The sequence below is a fragment of the Bufo bufo genome, chromosome 6 (assembly GCF_905171765.1).
Source record: "Bufo bufo chromosome 6, aBufBuf1.1, whole genome shotgun sequence".
Lineage (NCBI taxonomy): Eukaryota > Metazoa > Chordata > Amphibia > Anura > Bufonidae > Bufo > Bufo bufo.
Window position 1 is genome coordinate 266,382,245 of NC_053394.1, and position 12,309 is coordinate 266,394,553.

Genomic DNA, 12,309 nt, shown 5'->3' on the forward strand with positions numbered 1-12,309 from the left:
TCCCATCCAAAAAGTTGGCCCAAAGATACATGGGTCCATTTCGGATCACCGCACAAATCAACGAGGTCACGTTCCGGCTCGACCTTCCGGACTCCATTAGGGTGCACCCTGTCTTCCATTGCTCCCTCCTCAAGCCACACGTGGAGAACACCTTCACAGGCCGCCACTCGCCCCCTCCACCACCCGTGAGGGTACAGGCTGAACAAGAATACGCTGTCGCAAAGATCCTCGACTCCAGGATCCACCGGGGAAGACTACAATACCTAATTGGGTGGGACGGTTACCCTCCCGAGGATAACTCCTGGGAGCCAGAAGAAAACGTCCACGCCCCCAGACTGGTAAAAGAGTTCCACCAACGGCACCCCGGTAAGCCTGCCCCTGCGGTGCCCGGAGGTCACATTGGAAGGGGGGGGGAGTACTGTCGGGATTTGAACCCATGACCAGCCACATCCCAGGCAGTAGCCCTGCTTACTAGGCTACCGTCCTCTCAGGACATTCCTCCCTGAAGCCTATTATTTTACCTCAGTCTTGCCAAGCCTTGCTTGATTCCCCACACCTGGTACTTCCCTATATAAGTCCATCCCCTTGCACTCCAGCTTGCTGATTATTGAGCTCCGGAGCCTTGATCAAGCTTCTCCTCATCTGCTGCTCTTGCTACTACTGTAAGTCCACTGCTGACAAGGAATTGACTACCGACTACTCTTCTGCTTTGTCCCTACCTACTGAACTGCTACCACCGTTGCCCATCCGGATTGTCTGACCACGCTTACTGCCGCCTGCCCTGACCCACCACCTGCCAACCGACTACACCTCTGCCAGACTTCCTGCACCTACTACCTGCCTGCGGTCCTTGCCACCGGGCTCCACTCCTACCTCCAGCCAGCTGTTCTCTGACTCAGGTGAGCCTGTAGGATTGTTACACCCTGCTTTAGAGGGTAGAGTCCTGACCAAGTTTTCACCTCCAGTAGAAGAGGAGATAATGCCAGTTAAGGCTGGGCCCCCTCTTGGCCTGGGCCCCCTCTTGGCCTGGACCCCATAGCAGTCTCACTGTTTCTCCACTGCTCCATTCACATCTATGAGAGTGCAGAGTGCAGTGCTTATAGCAGTCCCATAGAAGTGAATAGAGAGGTGGACACATGTATGCACACCACCGCTCTATTCTAATGGGGTACGTTGGCGCACCCCCTTCTCATAATTGCTGGGGCTTCCAGCATTCGGACCCCCATCAATCAAACACTTATCCCCTATCTTGTTGATAGGGGATAAGTGATATTAGTGGCACAACCCTTTTAAGCATTATGTTGGACTTGCCGTACTTTCTAGTCACACCCCATTCCCTCTAATTGATGGAGTTCCCAAATGAGGGACCCCTCTTCATTCAGAAGGCCAATAGTATATTCAAAAATGGCTTTTCAGCCCAAGCAACCCATAGAGGCAGGGGCGGATTGGCCATAGATCTTACAGGAAAGGTTCCCAGTGGGCCGATGCCCAAGGGGCCACCTGAGCCCTCCTCACAGCCTGCCAGTGAAAGTTTTTGGGGATGTATTTTGTGCTGATGGGGGCAGTATTTTGTGATGGACTGTGGTATTTGCCTCTGTTGGGGTGGTATAATGTGCCACAATATGGTATTGCAGGCCCTGCCTTCCATCAATTTGGATTTGACTACAAAACTGAGCCACTTTTAGTATTTTCTCCAGGGCCACTTTAAGTTCCCGGTGCACCCCTGCATATAGGCCTCATCCATGCTCTATGAATATTGACATAAGATCAAACTTTCCCATATTATCTGGGAGGGAATCTCCTGGAAATGAGGGAGAAAGCATTTCTCCAAAGTTTATAAAAATACATATCTGTCATATTGTCTCCAATGTTGCAGATACAAATACAGAATCCATATATTGTTGATCGAGCACCGTAGTGCTCGGGGGCTCGGGCCAAACACCCGAGTATAATGGAAGTGTGATGAATACCTTACTCCGACTGACGTAGAGCTAGTAAAATACGGTATGGTCACTGGTTACCAAGGAGTGACGTTATGCCCTCCTAGAGGAGTAGGTAAGGTCAGCTTGATACAGTTTACACAGACACCTCCTGTCCACATGGCCACAGAGAGGCAACAAGCTGAGAGAGCCTTTCCACTGCCTCAGTGAAACAGCACTTTCTCAGCCCGGGTATACTGCCACCAGCTTCTCGTTTGATATAAGCCCGGTCCGCTAATGGGATTACAAAGGGTGAGAAACCAACCCGCAGTAGCGTATAACTAGGCTAAAACACAGACGTGGGGATTCGTGATCCAGATACAAGACAGCACAAGATTAAATTATATATTTAATCGCCTTAAGGGCTCACTAGAAATAACACTATACACATAGAAAATATATACAGTGGTCTGAGGTTACAAATACAGATGGCGTGATACAAGCAGGGTTAAGCAGAACAAAAGTCAGTTTACCAGGTATAGGAGTCATTTGGGTTGTGATAAGTTCTTAGCTGTGGTCACATGGGAAGAAATTATGTCAGCTGGTTGCAGGTCCCTCTAAACACATGGCACGATGTGACCTCCCTTCAGAGAAAGACACACCCGCATGCTGGCACAAGCTTTTTAACCTGTAGCCGGCCCCTCCCCTCCCGGCCTCTTGGAGGCGTCCACTCCCCCTCTGCTAGGCTGGCAGCACATGAGCCACAAAACCGATTAAGGCTCATGGCTCCAGACCAGAAGGTCGCAGGGAGGTGGTTCTGGGACCAATGGAACCGCCTGGGTTCCGTCTACCAGTAGAGTCCAAGCATGGTACCGTTATTTGGTTTCTGTGGGAAGATATGTATATCTCCCTTCCCTGGCATCCCACCACCAAACTATGACCACGGGCCTGTTCATCGTGGCCACAGGGACACAAATCTGCATCTGGTTTATGTCTGTGATGGATGGGCGATTCCTAATTCCTTATGAATCGCCGATTCCATGATGTCTGATAATGTTAATTGAACTGGCGATTGGCCTGGATACCCTGCAGAGAGGTTTTTCCTGTTACATTAGCTGGGTTCCTGGCTGGCTGAATGGAGGAGAGAAATTGCAAACAACGGTGACATGCTAGAGGTTCTCTGCCAGTTGGCTGGGCTTTGAAGCAGGGACCCCCTGTGGAGTCCACTACCTCTGCTATCTGACAGCTGATGGCTGGTGTGGGAACATGGCTGACATTAAACAATAATCCATATTCCTCACAGGAAGTCAATGGGAGAACTTGAGCATTAAACCAGGTACCCCGAGCTCTGAAGAGGGGCGAGTGCCTGGTTCATAGGAAAATGTCAGAAATTGATGAAAACACCACCGAAATGGGGAGGATGTCTGGATGCATCTTGTACTCACAGGTCGCTGCTGGGAATGATGTTGTCCGAATAGTTTGCCACTTACAGACTGACAATAATACGCACAAAACCGAAGAAAAATCGATTTTAGAGGAAAAATTTATAGGAAACATTCTTTCCTGTATATTTACTTGTATATAAAGTGCAAGTGCTGCCACAAATTACAAGGAAGAGGCACTCCGATACAACCTGTTTATCACATAAAGGAGGGCCTCATTCACATTGTGGTACAATTGTTCATGTAGTGGGACTCCTACACTCATAAAGCCTATGCACTAAGTGAAAGAGCTGCCAAAAATTACAAGGAACCGGCACTCCAACGCACCCTTTGTTACACATAAAGGGGGGCATCATACACCGCCTTGAAAAATTATTATTGATGGCCTGCTGGTGACCCTCAAAAGCATTTGGAGCAAGGCCCTGCTGATCTGACCATCTAAAACATTATGGTGGAGGGCCTGCTGCCGCTTTGGTGACTCTAGATAACCTGGGGACGATCCATTCGGATGTCTGCCCTATCAAATTTCGATGTTATTTTCAGCCCAAACCATGTAGACCATGGGTAACGGGGGAATCATGGTTCGATTCCGGAGAGGAAGCCTGAGAAACAGCTACTGCTACCACATCCAAGCAAGGCAGCATGCACACAAATTACCTATTGGTTATAATTAGGTGAGGGCCTGCAGCTGAGCTGACCCTGTAAAAGATTTTAGGTGCAGGCCTGCAGGTGAGCTGTCCCTGTAAAAGATTTTAGGTGCGGGCCTGTAGGTGAGCTGACCCTGTAAAAGATTTTAGGTGCGGGCATGCTGGTTAGCTGACCCTATAAAAGATTGTAGATGAAGGCCTGCTGGTGAGCTGACCCTGTAAAATATTATATGTGAGGGCCTGCTGGTGAGCTGACCCTCTAAAACATTTTCTGCGAAGGCCTTCAGGTGAGCTGACCCTGTAAAACATTATATGCGAGGGCATGCAGGTGAGCTGACCCTGTTAAACAATATATGCAATGGACTTCAGGTGAGCTGACCTTGTAAAAGATTTGAGGTGCGGGCCTGCTGGTGAACTGACACTGTAAAAGATTGGAGTTGTGGGCCTGCTGGTGAGCTGACCCTGTAAAAGATTTTTAGGTGCGGGCCTGCTGGTGAGTTGACCCTCTAAAACATTATATGTAAGGGCCTTCAGGTGAGCTGACCCTCTAAAAAATTATATGCAAGGGCATACAGGTGAGCTGACTCTCTGAAAAAATTATATGCGAGGGCCTGCATATGAGCTGACCCTGTAAAACATTATATGCAAAGGACATATATGCCAGGGCATTATATGTGACGAATAAGCATGTTGATATGATGGAAGAGGAAGATGAGAAAAGGAAGATTCAACCATATACCCCTGTTTGTGGTGGAAGGGGTGCATGGGAATACAGTCTATTCAGTACGTTATAAACAACACATTTAAAGTGCCTTTATGTTCAGCCTCTTTCCTCTGGTGGAGTAGAGAAGTCATGGTCAATCCAGGCCTTGTTAATTTTTAGAGCCAACCTGTCAGCATTTTCAGTTGACAGGCAGATATGCTTATCTGTTATAATGCCACCAGCAGCACTAAATACCCGCTCAGACAAAACGCTGGTGGCAGGGCAGGCCAGCACCTCCAAGGCGTAGAGCGCCAGTTCGTCCCAGTAGTTGTAAGGCACTGAGGGATCATTGAGGATGCTGACACGGTCTGCTATGTACTCCTTCACCATCTTCCAAAATTTTTCCCTTCTTGTGACATTAGGCTGCGCATCAGAGTGAGGGTGCTGGCGGGGTGTCATGAAACTGTCCCAGGCTTTGGAGAGTGTTGCCCTACCTCTGTTGGAACTGCTGTGTGTTCCCCTCGTATTCCCGCCTTGGTTGGCCAAGGAACTACGGACTCTGCCGCCAGCGTTGTCAGGTTTCTTTTAGTATTGCACCGTTTTGCTCGTCCTCTCCACCAGAGGAATGAGAGATGAGAAGTTCTCTTTGTAGCGGCGGTCGAGAAGGGTCAACAACCAGTAATCCATGTTGTCTAAAATGCGTATAACGTGCGGGATGCGGGAAAGGCAGCCTAACATGAAGTCAGCCATGTGTGCCAGAGTACCAACAGGCAAGACTTTGCTGTCGTCATCAGGAAGATCAATCTCAATCTCTTCATCCTCCTCTTCTGCCCACCCACGCAGAACAGATGGAATTAAACTTCCATGGGTGCTCTTCCTCCTCTTCATCATCCAATTTGCGCTGAGAAGATGAACTGAGTGTAGTCTGGCTAGCACCCTGTGTAATGTCTTCCCCCATTTCTACCTCTTCCACATGCAAAGCGTCGCCCTTAATTGTGAGCAGCGAACATTTGAGTAGACACAGAAGTGGGATGGTTACGCTGATAATAGCGTTATCGCCGCTCACCATCTGTGATGATTCCTCAAAGTTTCTTAAAACCTCACAGAGGTCAGACATCCATGCCCACTCTTCGCTTGTGAATAGTAGAAGCTGACTGGAAAGGCGACGACCATGTTGCAGCTGGTATTCCACTACTGCCCTCTGCTGCTCACAAAGCCTGGTCAACATGTGGAACGTGCATTTCCAGCGCGTGCTCACGTCGCACAACACGTCGCCGGTTAGCTGGCAATTTCAAGCGCTGCTGCAGTGTTGACAGACCGGCTGAAGCTGTCGGTGACTTGCGGAAATATGCGCACACGCGGCGCACCTTCACCAGTAGCTTAGGCAAATTGGGGTAGGTTTTGAGAAACCGCTGAACCAAAAGGTTTAACACGTGGGCTAGGCATGGGATGTGTCTGAGCTTGCTGAGCTCCAAAGCCGCCACCAAGTTACGGCCATCATCAGACACAACCATGCCTGGTACTAGGTTGAGTGGCGAGAGCCACAGCTCAGTCTGGTCTCCTATCCCCTGCCACAGCTCTGCGACGGTGTGCTGTTTGTCCCCTAAGCATATCAGCTTCAGCACGGCCTGTTGACGTTTCCCCACAGCAGTGCTACACTGCTTCCAGCTACTAACTTATAAATGACTGGTGCTGCACGCAGATAATTCAGAGGTGGAAGTGGAGGAGGAAGCGAAGAAGTGGGGGTTGGAGCCACTAACATAGGTGCTGGCGGAAACCGTGATCGACGTAGGGCCCGCAATCCTTGGCGTCGGTAGCACCTGTGACATCCCAGGGGATGACTTGCTCCCGGCCTCCACAACATTCACCCAGTGTGCCATCAGGAAAATGTAGCATCCCTAGCCGAATGCACTTGTCCATGTGTCCGTGGTTAAGTGGACCTTCCCAGTAATTGCATTGGTCAGGGCACGTGTGATGTTACGGGACACATGTTGGTGTAAGGCAGGCACGGCACACTGTGAAAAATAGTGGCGGCTGGGGACTGCGCAACGAGGGACGGCCGCCGACATCAGGCTGCGGAAGGTCTCAGTGTCCACAAGCCTAAATGGCAACATTTCCAGGGCCAGTAATTTGGAAAGTTGTGCATTTAGTGCTATGCCCTGTGGGTGGGTGGCTGGGTATTTGCGCTTGCATTTAAATGCCTGGGGTAAGGAAATTTGTACGCTGCGCTGGGACACGGAAGTGGATGCGGCCGCTGATGGTGCTTGCGAAGGTCCCGGTGCAGGGCGGGATGCATCCGGGCCTGCGTTTTCGACAGGGGATTGGCCAGCACGTAACACAGGGGAAGAGGAGGCAGTGGTGTGACCTGCAGACACAGATTGTGGACCCAGGCGTTTGTCCCACTGGATGCCATGTGGCAGATCATGCTGGTGGTGGTGAGGTTGCTAGTGTTCACGCCCCGGCTCATTTTCGTATGTCACAGGTTGCAAACTACTATTCTTTTGTCGTCCGCACTTTCCTCAACAAAAAGTGCCATACTGCGGAACACCTACCCCATGGCAAGGGAGATTTACGCAAGGGGGTGCTCCGTGGAACAGTTGCGGGCCTGTTTGGTGTGGCCCGCCTTCTCCTTTTTGCCACCCCACTGCCTCTTCCAGCCTCTTGCGGTGCTGCAGATCGCTCCCCCTGTACTGCTGTCCTCGCTCGGCTTTCCACCTTCCCAGGTTGGGTCAGTGACCTCATCGTCCACCAAGTCCTCTTCCACTTCCTCACTCTGCTCATCCTCCTGATTTGTTGACCCAACCACAACCTCAGTGATTGACAACTCTGTATCATCCTCTTCATCAACCTCTTGAGACAGTAATTGCCGTTGACTCAATTGCAACTCTGTATCATCATCTTCCACCTCATTACACAGTTATTGCCATTCCCCACCGTCATCTTCTTGTGACTGTGGATGCTGTAGAGGTTGGCAATCAGGGCACAAGATCTCATGTCCCTCTTCAAGCGTGCTTGGCAGAAGGGCCAAATCAAGTAATGGTGATGAAAATAGGTCCTCGGAATATCCAAGTGTAGGACTGGGCCAGACTGTAAATGGTGGGAGGAAGGAGGATCAGGGTGAGGATTGTGTTGACCAGACTTCTGTCTACTAGGACTGGACTTGGTGGAAGACAGGGTGGTGCTTAACCGACTGGAAGCATTATCTGCTGCAATCCAACCGACCACCTGGTCGCACTGGTCTGACTTCAAGAGTGGTGTCCTGCGCCGCCCTGCAAACTGGGACATGAAGCTAGGTAACTTGGATGATTGTTTTTCTTGTGCTATGGCAGCAGGCACTCTTTCTACGTGCCCAGGGCCACAGCCTCTGCGTGCACCATCAGCATCACTGCCACTCCCCGTCCCTTACTGCTCGCCTTCTTCTTCATTTTAAATGTGATATATGCTTGAAAGTATGTCACACGTACAGTAGCGTATGTGCAAAAAATTTTACAAAGGCATTTGTGATGAGGAAACGTTATACAGCACAGGTACCACAGGTAATTCATGGAGGCCATTTTGGCACCATAATAAACCAAAAGGGGCCCAGCATGCATGTGGGACCTACACTTCCTGAGTTTCATGGTCACTGTTGTGACACCCAACAGGTGAGCTTTAGTGTTAGGACCCATCTTATAGAGATCGCCTTGGCGTGCGGCAGACGGGCTCAGATAATTTTGTACAAAAGTATTTGCTAAGCATCTCTAAGTTATTAGCATAGTATTGCAAAATAAATATACCTTTGTACTTTATTTGGTTCGTAGAGTGCTGTTGCACTATGTGTTTGATATGTATTTTCAGCCATAGCAACGTGCACCTGCACATTGGGATGTGCTGACCCCCCCCCTTTTTGTTTTGTAATACAGGACAGGTACCACAGGTAATGTCACAGTTCGTAGTGTCTATGGAAAAAGTGCACTGGATGTCAGTGATATTTTAGGGATGCGCACACTTTAAACAGGAGATGTGGCGCAGATAATTTTACTATCCGCAGGGGACACCGTCTACGGAAAAAGTGTGCTGGATGTCACTGATATTTTGGGGATGCGCACACTTTAAACAGGAGATGTGGCGCGGATAATTTTACTGTCCGCAGGGGACACCATCTACGGAAAAAGTGTACTGGATGTCACTGATATTTTAGGGATGCGCACACTTTAAACAGGAGATGTGGCGAGAGTAATAACTGTCCGCAGTGGACACCGTCTACGGAAAGTGTACTGGATGTTACTGATATTTTAGTGATGGACACAATTTACACAGGAGATGTGGCGCAAATAATTTAACTGTCCGCAGCAGCCTATTACACAGTATTTTGCGCTGGATGCGCTAAAAATATATATTGCTGCTGTCACACAGGACAAGGACTTTTGGGTCTCTGAAAAGTTTTTTGTATAAAAATCTTCCTATTACACTCCCTACACTATCTGTCTCTTCCTATGCACAGCTCTCCCTAACACTGAGCAATTTAGCGCAGGATGCGCTACAAACATATATTGCTGCTGTCACACACAATAGTCCTTACAAGGACTTTTGGGTCTATAAAACGGTTTTGTAGAAAAATGTATTTCAATTACACTCCCTACACTATCTTTCCTTCCTATGCTCAGCTCTCCCTGACTTAGAATGAGCCGTACACGCGCCATCATGTGCCATATAGCACCCGATGACGCGTTCCAGCCAGCCAATCACTGTAATGCCAGTAGCCAACATGGCTACTGGCATTACAGTGAGGGCAGTACTTACCTGCACGTTTATTGGCTGCTTAGCAGCCGCGAAACTGTTGTTCGGCCGAACATGCTCGCTCAACGCTAAATCCATAATGTGTAATTCATTTTTAGGTTCTATTGATTGCTGTGGAAAGAACATGGCTATCATACGCCAGCCAATAAAGCATGCTGTGTATTGAATAACTCTGTATGGACGTGTGAAGAGCTTCATAAAATTGCATCATATTGGAACCTGTTATATGGAAAGAATATATAAATGATGTTGGGTGCTGCTTTTCTATATTTGTCAAGCCAGTTTACATCCCACAGATATATAGCAGCTGATCAGCACATATAATTAAAACTATGACTTATATGTAATAGCTAGACCCATAGATATAAAATATGTGTGTGCATAGTGGCTGTGTAATACTTAGCAATGCACTTGCTCACAAATCCTGCCCAGGAATGCAGTATATCTGTGTCTCTGAGAGTTTGTGGGAGGCAGAGATGATTTAAAGACATGACCCCAAGGGAAGAGAGAGCTACATTACCCAAAATACACATTTCCGTGGGTTTATGGCTGAAGTGCTGATGCACATGTTTGGACTCACATAATATATGTTTGCAATTGTATTGTAGTTCAATGTGGCACAACTAAATGAGGAAGTGTAATAAGAACATAAAATATTACGAGAGAGTCCCAGCAAGTTTTTATCTTTCGCCTTTATCTCCCTGTCTTGTGTTTTGATTTAGACGCATATAACCCATATGGGTTGTATTTATATTGGATGATAAGGGAGGCATGCAGTTGTATGTATGTACTGCTCATGGAGATTTTTATCTGCCGTATTATTTAAAGAGATAGGGGGTCATTTATTATCCGAAAAACGATTGGCGTATATCTGATGCAGATTCTGTCGCAAAGGGGATTTGCGGCCAAATGTGCGACTTTTTCCTGTTTACGCTAAGTTTAAAAAAGGGGGCCTGGCATGGGTGGGGAAGAGAGCGGGCTGGCTGGCCCATCTCATTTATCATTTTCTACGCCTTTTTTAGGAGTAGAAAATTATCTAAATCTACATCAGCAAGGGAGCTGGCATAGATTTAGACAGGCAGTGGATGTGCCTAAGTTATTTGGAGGCAGATGCCTCTACATAAATTCGGCACATCCACCACCAGCGCAGGTGTTATTAAGACCGGCGTCTAATTTAACATGTACACTTATATTTTAGGGATGCGCAAACTTAAAACAGGAGATGTGGCGAGGGTAATAACTGTCCGCAGTGGACACCGTCTACGGAAAGTGTACTGGATGTTACTGATATTTTAGTGATGGACACAATTTACACATCACCCTACATCATCACCCTGTCTGAGGGCATATGGCTCACACTGATATCAACCATATTTCATAAATAATTGGTACATATTTAACCTATGGTGGTGCATGCATTACTTAGGTATCATGCTGGCATCTCACATGAGGCAGATGGAGTATTGTAAAAGGAAATAATTATTAATATTTTGAGTTAATATTAATAATTAATATTAATGAATAGATGTAAATCAACTATTGCTGACTCTGCCTATTTCCTTTATTCTACCTGTTGCTCTCTTTCCTGAACTGCGTGCACTGTATTATGGCGACTACAAAAGACTATAAGCTGTATTTGAATAATTGAGTATTTATTAAACCAAAATCACATCTACAGTCAATTATTCCTGCTATATCTATACAGCATTTATTTATATTAATGGTTATATAAATAAATATATATATATATATATATATATACGCACACGTTAATACATAATAAACCTAATTACACTAAAACTATACAATCCCAACTATAATTTATAATAATGGTTATATATATATATATATATATATATATATATATATACGCACACGTTAATACATAATAAACCTAATTACACTAAAACTATACAATCCCAACTATAATTCCACCCCAAAATCTAGCTAGACATACACTCACACTTACACGTAACCACCGCAGCACCCTCCCACCTGATGCTAGACTGTCCCTACAAGGGGTTACACAACACAGGGGTTACAGGGTCAAATGCAGGGGTAGCTGTGGTATACAGGGGTATGGCAGGGGTTAATGGGATATAAGAAAAGGGATACTGTGTTGTTGGTATAATTCAGGGATGGGCAAACTGCGGCTCTCCAGCTGTTGTAAAACTACAACTCCCAGTATGCCCAGTCTGCTTACAGCTATCAGCCTACAGCAGGGCATGATGAGATTTGTAGTTTTACAACAGCTGGAGAGCCGCAGTTTGCCCATCACTGTTATAGGGTAATGCAGGGATATGGCAAAGTAGGGGTAAATTATATTATGCAGGGGTTAGGTGTATTGCATGGATTAGGGGTGTGCAAGGCACGGGTTAACAATGGATTGGTGGCAGTGGGATAGTGGGATAAAAAGGGTGAATACAGTGAGATTGGTGGCAGTGGGATAAATGAAAAGGGTTACTAATATTAGAGGAGTGGGATAAAAAGGGTTAATACAGTGGGATTGGTGGCAGTGGGATATAGGGAAAGGGTTACTAATTATGCTCGTTGGTCTAGGGGGGTAAGGAAAGGGTTACTCAGCCAGATGCTCGTTTCCAGGAGTTAATGCTTGTCTTCCAGGGGTTAATTCTCGCTTGCTTGCCATCCTGGGGTAGATTCTGGCTTCTCAAGGGGACTGCTTGGCTCAACTGATTAGCGTTCCGCCGCTGGACTATTTAAATCCGGCGGTGCTCGCTCCCGAGCAGCCGGCACTGCAGGCATGTGAGCGCGGCTGCAGGGAGGTGCATGTGGGCTGGTGTGGTGATATGACGTCACTG